The following is an 8901-nucleotide window of genomic DNA, read 5'->3' on the forward strand; positions in this document are numbered from 1 at the left end:
TTATGACAAGCCTTATGGTAACACAACAAACATGTCATAGTTCATGATGTAACATTAACATAGCATGAAAGAAGGCCCTTAGTAGTGTTTAAAAGATTAAGCTACCTTCATTCTAGATTCAAACTAATCTAATTGACCAGAAAAGAGTTAAGATTGGTGGGGGTCCCCACATTGCTTTTCTTAGACACCAATAAAATTGGCCAGATCAGCAACAGAACCAATTAAATAACCACTGCATTTGAAAACACTCCTTAGACACTAATTAATTAATCGATTCAAGAAAATAGGTCAGCTTCTGGTTCACAACACTATGACTTAATATGATTTTTATGAGGGCTTTAATGGTCTCAAACACATCCTAATTCAATCTATCACAAGAATGCACTATAATAGTTATATCTTAATAATCATAACAACTAATTATGGCATCTTATCATATCTCTAAGATATAGAAGCAGAATTATACAATATGATTATAACTAAACATCTCATGCATATCATATATGCATGAAGTTATAATAATATGCATGAATATAAAATACTCTTTTCATAGTTTTTCTTCTTGGAACATCACAATGGCATCCCTACACGCCATAAGAGTACCCTATTGAATAGGAAGAGAGGGTCTCTGAACCCTACTTGCTCTTATGACCAGACGGCTTGGTGATGAACTCCAATTAGAGTACTAAGTTACTAAGAAAATTCTACACATATATCATTTATTTTATATTTAAAATATATCTCTAAGATATGATAGGGTTTGGATGTTCAATCGGGTTCAACCCTTGACCCGACTTGAACCAAACCAAAAATTCATGCTTGATCACAATCAAGATAATAATTTAATATTTGATTACATAAGTCAAGATAGGCTCTGATACCATTGTTGGGTTCTGATGGCATAGCGGAAGGGTTAGGTGTTTAAAATTTTCATTCAAAACATCCAATGCACCGAAAGCCCTAATGCCCAGAAACTCTTGACTGTAATAATCAAAGCATAATAAATATAAATTAGGATAAGAAGAATATCTATAGTGCTAATCTCAATTTTCACAAGGTGTCCAAGTGTCCGCCCTCCAATGGTGATCCACATGAAAATTGAACCAAAGACAGCGCTCCTTCTTCACCTTACTTCAAGAGTTCTAGCCCCAAGAACTCAACTAGCCTTGTACCGGTCAAGTTTCTTCAAGAACCTGACCTCACTCTCTTAGAACATCCTCTGAACTTCTAATTCTCCTTCTTTAGGACCCTTACAACCATTGTTAGGATCAGATAAGGCTTTGTCTTAAATCTCAAAGTCTTGTCCTAAAACTAAGATAGGTTGTAAGAAAGAAAAGAGAGCAACAGGAGAGAAATTGGAAACCCCTCTTCGATTCTCTGGATACCCAGCACTCCGGCCTATTTATAGCCACCAGAGGAATGCCAAAAGAGAGAGACATGCCTTATCCAAAAGGCATATCTGATTTGATTATCAAAGATAAGAGTTCCTTCAAGCAGAAGGACTCTTATCCATGATACGTCGATCAGCACCCTGGTCTGCGTGCATGCAACCAAAGAAAGGATGCTTTCATGTCCCTTCTCAAATCAAAAAAATTATCAAAAATCCATGTGGATTGAAGATTTAATCTAGATTCCAAAAGATTAAAAATAGTGATAAAATTCTCATGGAAGGTTGCTATCCTCACACCTCTTCATGCAAGTGCTGATCACCATGCGTGCAAGCATCAAGACCGGCTTATGGCATCTATTTGGCATCCAGATAAGTCTGAAAAAATTTCATAAAAATTATCAAACATACCTTATCAAATATAGAATATTATCACCAAAAATAATTCTAATCTAAAAGCATTTGATATGGAGAAAGACTCTCCAAATCATAGAGAGATGCGATGCTTCTGTGGACATACGAGACATCCTTCTTTTCCCAATTTTTTCTCTTCCTTAAAAATTTCAAAAATAAATATATCTCATGCTTTGAGATGTGTACCAGAGGATGGAGGGTGATGTGAACTACCACACATAATTTTAATCTGATAAAAAATAATATTATTTCTTCTGCCCACGCCAACACTTGTACACAGAACCTATTTTGCACCAAGAGTCCACCACAACATGGACTCTTCATAATTGGTGTTAGCATGGGATGTGGTGCCCCAATTTGGATTGCTTCTAGGTGATATGATCTGACCCAAATGTCTACCAAATTGGGCTAGCTAATTAGCAAGGGATGGGACCAAATTGGTCTCCAAAAGAGCAAGGGTTTCCACACATGCTAGCATGCTTACCGGAACCCTAATTGAATCCAAAATTCCAATCAACCTTTTTCAAAAGGGTCCTTGGCCAATTTCTATATGTGTGTGACCCATTGAATTTCACATCTAGCTGGTAGTAGGTCTAGATATAAGTTGACCAAATTTGATTAGATTTCAATCTAATCGATTTTGGTCCAATCGAGCTAATCCGAGTTCAATAATTAGAATCATTTCTAATTGGCAATCAAATTAAACTCTTTAATTCGGTCAAAAATCTACAAGTCAAGATTGACATCTAGCAATGTATCATGACTACCCAGAAGATATGAAATTTGATGAAAATACCAAATCTATCCTTTAGTGGCAAATTATCATGCAATTCAATCCTTCGATCATCCTTGCACCCTGAATATGTTCATGAGTATGGAATCATGTCAAACTCAAATACATATTCATATTGATTCTCAATTAACCAATAATGACTCCAATGAGGAAGCATTAGAAACTCTTTCTAATCTTCTTCCTGTTTGTTGGGTATAAAATACCCCCCCTCCGATCGAAGTTTCTAAAAGACCGACCCTTCCAGGGCTTCTCCGACTTCCGACCTTGTGTGGCATCTCTCTGAACCCCCCCGACCGTCTGAGCTTCTGGACTTCTCCGACAATGAGCTTCTCCATCCATCTACCGTGCCGCTCCAAAGGCTCTCTAGGCCTCACTGTTAACCGACCTTCAAAAGTGACCAACTATTCTCCGAACTCCTTTCGGACTCCGTCGATATCCGAGCTTCTTCGACAACGAGGTTTCTACAGAGATCGGACTCCATCCGAGTTTCTACGGTGGTCGACCACCTTCAAGATTCTGATCGGGCTCTTATAAGAACCGAACTTCTACTACGAGCGGTCTGCTCCGAACTCCTACAGCGGGCAGTCTACCCCAAACTCCTACAGCAGGCGGTCTGCTCCGAACTCCGACAGCGGGTGGTCCACTCTGAACTCCTACAGTAGGCGGTCTACTCTGGATCTCTACTGTAAGCAAATTCCATTCGATCCCCTACTGTAAACATGCCTCTTTCAAACTTTCATTATAGGTAGACTTCAGCCGAGCTTCTTCGTAGCCGGATCCCAGACGAGTTTGTATAGCGGGACAGGACCCACCGGCCAGATTGCTACTCCTAGCTCCCACGACAACCGACCTTCGATCGAGCTTCTACAATAAGCAGTCTCCTTTCAGCCCTCTGCAAGAACCAAACCTCGATCGAACTTCCATAGCGAATGGATATCGGACGAGCTTCTACGACGGACGGACTCCGGCAGCTGGATTCTTACAACGATCGATCGCCTTCGACGTTTGCCGAACCTTCCCAGCACCATCCGAAGTCCATCGTCGGCCGACCTCCCGCCAGATCCTTCATGAAATCGAACTTCTCCGGTGGATCATCTTCAGACGAGCTTCCACATCAGGCGAATCCCAGATAGACTCCTCTAGCAATCGGACTCCTACCGGGCTTCACCAATGGAAAGTCTCCATCTGAGCTTCTCCCAGATCGACGGGATAGAGAGCCATCTCGCTCCGTCAGATGTCCCAACCGAGCTTCAACCGACAGATCCGAACTCTCTGGCAAGTCACGACAATGGCCACTACCCTGCTCCACTCTCTGCAGTGGATTCCGTGTGGCTCCACTACTCTCTGGCAAGTCACGACAACGGACACCACTCTACCCTCTGTAGCAAACTCCACGTGGCTCTGAACAACCCCTGATGCCACTACTCTCTGTAACAAACTTTAGGCGGCTCTGAATGGCCCACTACCAGGCAGTTACAGACATCACTGTCAAGCAGTTACGCTCTCCGTCTATAAAAAGGGATCCCCAGATATGTTCTTCTCTAAGCTCAAAAACTCTATCTCAAAATTCTGCTAAAATTCTCACTCGAGCACTCCATTTCTGTTGAAGCAGAGTACTGACTTAAGCATCAGAGGGTCTTGCCGAAGCACCGCCAACTCCAGTTTAGACTTCCCTTGCAGGTCCCGACAGCGGTCGCAGTCATCTCGACTCCAGCAACTTCGATGTCGGTGGAATTCTGCACCAACAGAATTTGCGTTAGAGGAAGGGGTGTGTCTTCGCAGTACCCTTGTTCTCAAAGGAGTGCTCAACGGGACTGCCTCCAGTCATCTCCTCCGACGTCCTCCTCCCCTTTTCCTATCAGATCTCCACCTGATGCCTCTCCGAAAGGCATCCACCAGACGATCCACGGCCTCTGCGGTCAGATCTCAGGCTCTGGCCTCACCTCCAATTTCCCAAGCTCCTCCTCCTCCTCTAGCAATGGCGGTCGATATGGAGCAGTTCGACCTGCTGGTTCAGCAGGTCAGAGGCCTCACTAAAGCAGTGCAGACCATGCAGCAGCAGCAGCAACAATAGCCGTAGGTGTCAGTGCGGTTGGAAAGAGCATCGCCGGAGCTCCAAGATCTGACAGTGGGGCGGGCCACTTGGGCCAGTCATCTTGTCCTCCCCAGCAAGGGGAATCTGAGGGTGGAGAGCCCCCGGTCTGATCACGATTCCACTGTCGGAGGATCCCTACCTCCACTCTGTCAGAAGACCCTCGAGACTCGCAGTCGAGAGGACCTCCTGGATCGAAGGTTCCAGGAGATTAACCGATGGATCGAAGAGCTCTACCACGCTCCCCCTACTTATGGTGAGGACATCTGCACTGACCCTTCTTTCTCTCAAATGATCATGCAGGAACCGATCCCGCCAAACTTCAAGCTCTCCCAATTCGAAAGCTACGATGGGACCTCGGATCCGGTTGACCACCTGGAGGCCTTCCGGATAATGATGCTGCTCCACGACGCACCAGACGCCATCCTGTGTCGAGCTTTCCCATCCACTCTGAAGGGAGCAGCAAGGAATTGATACTCAGCATTGAAGTCGGGTACCATCTTCTCCTTTGACCAGATGAGCCACCAGTTTGCGGCTCATTTTGTTAGCAGCCGGCGTCCCTGGAGAGGCTCGGAGTCCCTCATCAACATCAAGCAAAGGGAGGGGGAATCCATCCAAACTTACGTCAACCATTTCAATGTCGCCACGTTGGAGGTCCGAAACTTGGACCAATCGATCGTGATGGCCGCCCTTAAGGGCGGTCTTCAGAAGAACAATCTTTTGTTTTCCCTGGAAAAGAAGTATCCCAGGGACTTTGCTGATTTTCTGGCTTGGGCCGAAGGATATGTCCGAGCAGAAGAAGCCTTCAAGATGAAGGACGAGAAGACCGTGAAGGAGCGGCAGGCGGGAGACTCGAGCAAGCCCACAGTTGAAAAAGGGCCGAGTGAAATTCGGCCGCATTCTCGAACTCCTCCCGGACACAGGCGTGTTCGGACTCCTCGCCGAGCTCGTAAGCAGAGAAGCCCAGATCGCAGAGTTCGACGGAGCTCTCCCCCTAGAAGATTCCACAGTTACGCCCCTCTCAACACATCGAAAGCTCAAGTACTGATGGAGGTTAAGGAGTAGCTACCAAGGTCGGAAAGGATGCGCTCGCACCCCGAAAAGCACAATCCGAACAAATTCTGCCTCTATCACCGTGACCATGGCCACGACACGGAAGAATGCATTCAGCTCTGAGACAAAATTGAGGAGCTCATCAGACGAGGTTGGCTCAACAGATTCATTCAACGCCGACCTGAAGGTAAGGAAGACCGGCCCAGGGCCCTGCCGCAGTCGGAGCCACCAAGGAGGGAGGAGCAACCTGAAGATCGACCTCCGATTGGGATTATCAACTCCATCTCAGGAGGACCCCGACAGGGAGCAGACCTTCCACGGCTATAGGGTTCGAGAAATCTATGAATGTATTACCAACAACTTTGCCCTAAATAAAAATTTCTTTTATATCCGCGTATTTTTTATTTTGGCATAAGCTTATAACGACGGGAAGTAACTCCCCCATACAAATAAAATTAAGCATGTTAGGAACAGGAGGAGAACCTCATCCTAACATGAGCAAAGTCGAAGGCTCGGTCTCTTAAAGACCGGACGGAGGGAGAGGCCCTTGCAATAGCCCTTATGTGCCCCCACAGCCTTGTTAGGAACAGGAGGAGAACCTCATCTTTACATGAGCAAAGTCGAAGGCCCGATCATTTAAAGATCGGACGAAGGAAGAGGCCCTTGCAATGGCCCTTATGTGCCCCCACAGCCTTGTTAGGAATAGGAGGAGAACCTCATCCTAACATAAGCAAAGTCGAAGGTCCGGTTACTTGAAGACCAGATGGGGGGAGAGGCCCTTGCAACGGCCCTTATGTGCCCCCATAGCCTTGTTAGGAATAGGAGGAGAACCTCATCCTAACATGAGCAAAGTCGAAGGCCCGATTACTTGAAGACTGGATGGGGGGAGAGGCCCTTGCAACAGCCCTTATGTGCCCCCACAATCTTGTTAGAAATAGGAGGAGAACCTCGTCCTAACATGAGCAAAGTCGAAGGCCCGGTCTCTTAAAGACCGGACGGGGGGAGAGGCCCTTGCAACGGCCCTTATGTGCCCCCACAGCCTTGTTAGGAACAGGAGGAGAACCTCATCTTAACATGAGCAAAGTTGAAGGCCCGATCTCTTAAAGATCGAACGGAGGGAGAGGCCCTTGCAACGGTCCTTATGTGCCCCCACAGTCTTGTTAGGAATAGGAGGAGAACCTCGTCCTGACACAAACAAAGGCTCGGTCGATCAAGATCGGACAAGGAAGAAAGCCTCCTCGATGGCCCCTCTACACTCTCGCGACCCCGTCAAGAGCAGAGGAAAGACCCTCACTCGAACACAGAAGAAAAGGAGAGATAAAAAGAGAAAATGACGAACTACGCCAGTGATAAGTGAAAAATGAACTACATCAAAGGCACAGGGGACCTCGCCTCAATGAGGAAGAAGACCCTTATCGAAAATCTCCAGTCCCAAAGGGTGAATCAGCACAGCGATGACCAAAAATCTTCAAACAACATCGACGGCGAACAGGATGAAGGACGAAAGAAGTTCGATAAATGACAACTCAACACCAAAATGGATAAGGTAATAGACAACTTCATTTTCATTTCATTGGTGAAGTACACATTACAAAGCCCTGAAGGCCAAAAACAAAAAGGGAAACGACCAAAAAAAAAAAAGAGAAAGAAAAAAAAAGGGGGGCAATACATAAAAAGAGAAGAAAGGAGCTCTAAGGAAGCCCGGCTTCTCCCAACTTCGAGCTCTCGATCTCAGTCCTTATTAGGGATTGTCGTAAGTTTTCAACTTCTTTCTCTAGTTCCATCTTTCTCAGCAGTATATCTCGATACATCTGGTGGAACCATCGGCTCTCACCCTCTGACTCTCGAAGCCTCTTCCTTAGGACCTCGAACTCCACCTCGGCATCTTTGATCGCCTGCTGCTCGTGGACCAGCTGAATTTTCAACCGCTGTAGTTCAGCCTCCCTCACCCAAGGGCCACGGACAATTCCGCCATGGTCCCCCTCAAGGAGTGGAGCTCGTCAGAACCTTGTGCAGAGGTGAGTTGGGCTCTCTCGGATAGCTACCTCCGAAGGCGGGCAACTTCGTCGGTCACCATCTGGAGCTTCCTTCGATAGTCCTCTACTTGTCTGCTCCAGCCAACTCGATAGGTGTCATAGTTCGCCTCAGCATCCTGCAGCTATTTTTGAAGGTCAGAGAGCTTCTGCAACCAGTCTCGATCACGATCGGCTTGGATTGTGAGCCAGGATGAGCTCCCTTCCAACTGGCCAATCTTCTCTCGTGTGACCGCCAGTTCGACTTCAAGGGAGCTGATCTTGGAAGTCTGAGCCCAAGATCGATCGCTGGCATATTTTCAGAGTTCCTCGAGCTCCGTAACGAAGTCAGCCTTCTTCCGGATAAATTCTATGAGCCCCTTTTTGTGGAGGTCCTGAAGACGAACAGCCTCCGCAGTGACTTTCGAATGGCTCTTCCTCAGTCGGTGAAGTTCATCTTCCAGCTTCTTGAATTTCTTCGTCAACTGACGAACTTTCCTTCTGAGGTCTCGGATCGTCGACTTCAGAGGAATCCCCTGTGGCAGGGGGAGAGCTTCGACAGGGCACTATCATTGGGAGACAAGAGTGCCACGACTCAGATTAGTACAAGAAGATAAAAGAGAAGGAAAAGAATACAAAAAAAAAAAGAGAGGGGGGCCCTCTGTAAAGAAGAATCTGATTTTATTGATTAAATAATTTTTAAGTACAAGAGAACAAAAAAAATCATCACAAAGAAAAAATAGAAAGCTAGAGGTTCCGAACCTCTGGGGCAGAAGTAGAGGGGCTCAGCGTCTCTGGAAGATCGTCAGCAGCAGCCATGGCGGTCGACGAGGTCCCGACTGGGGGAGGACCGACAGCAGCTTCGGATGGTCCGGCTTCATCATCGGATGCCTCATTCAGGAAGCCGAGATCCAATTCAGAAAACCTCCCAGCCACCTTCTCTTGGCAGAGTTCGAAACCCTTGATGAAGGAATCCTGGTCGAACTGGACCTTTAGATCCTCCATCTTAGAGGAGGCTTTGAACTCCTCCACTGCTCGAGCCCTTGCCTCCGAGACCAGGGACGGGATCCGCGCTTTCAGCTCGAAAACCTGCACCTTCAACTCGAAAACCTGCACCTTCAATGTGGAGACCTCGACCTCAACCTTCCCT

This window comes from Elaeis guineensis, chromosome 5, assembly GCF_000442705.2.
Source record: "Elaeis guineensis isolate ETL-2024a chromosome 5, EG11, whole genome shotgun sequence".
In the NCBI taxonomy this organism is placed as follows: Eukaryota; Viridiplantae; Streptophyta; class Magnoliopsida; order Arecales; family Arecaceae; genus Elaeis; species Elaeis guineensis.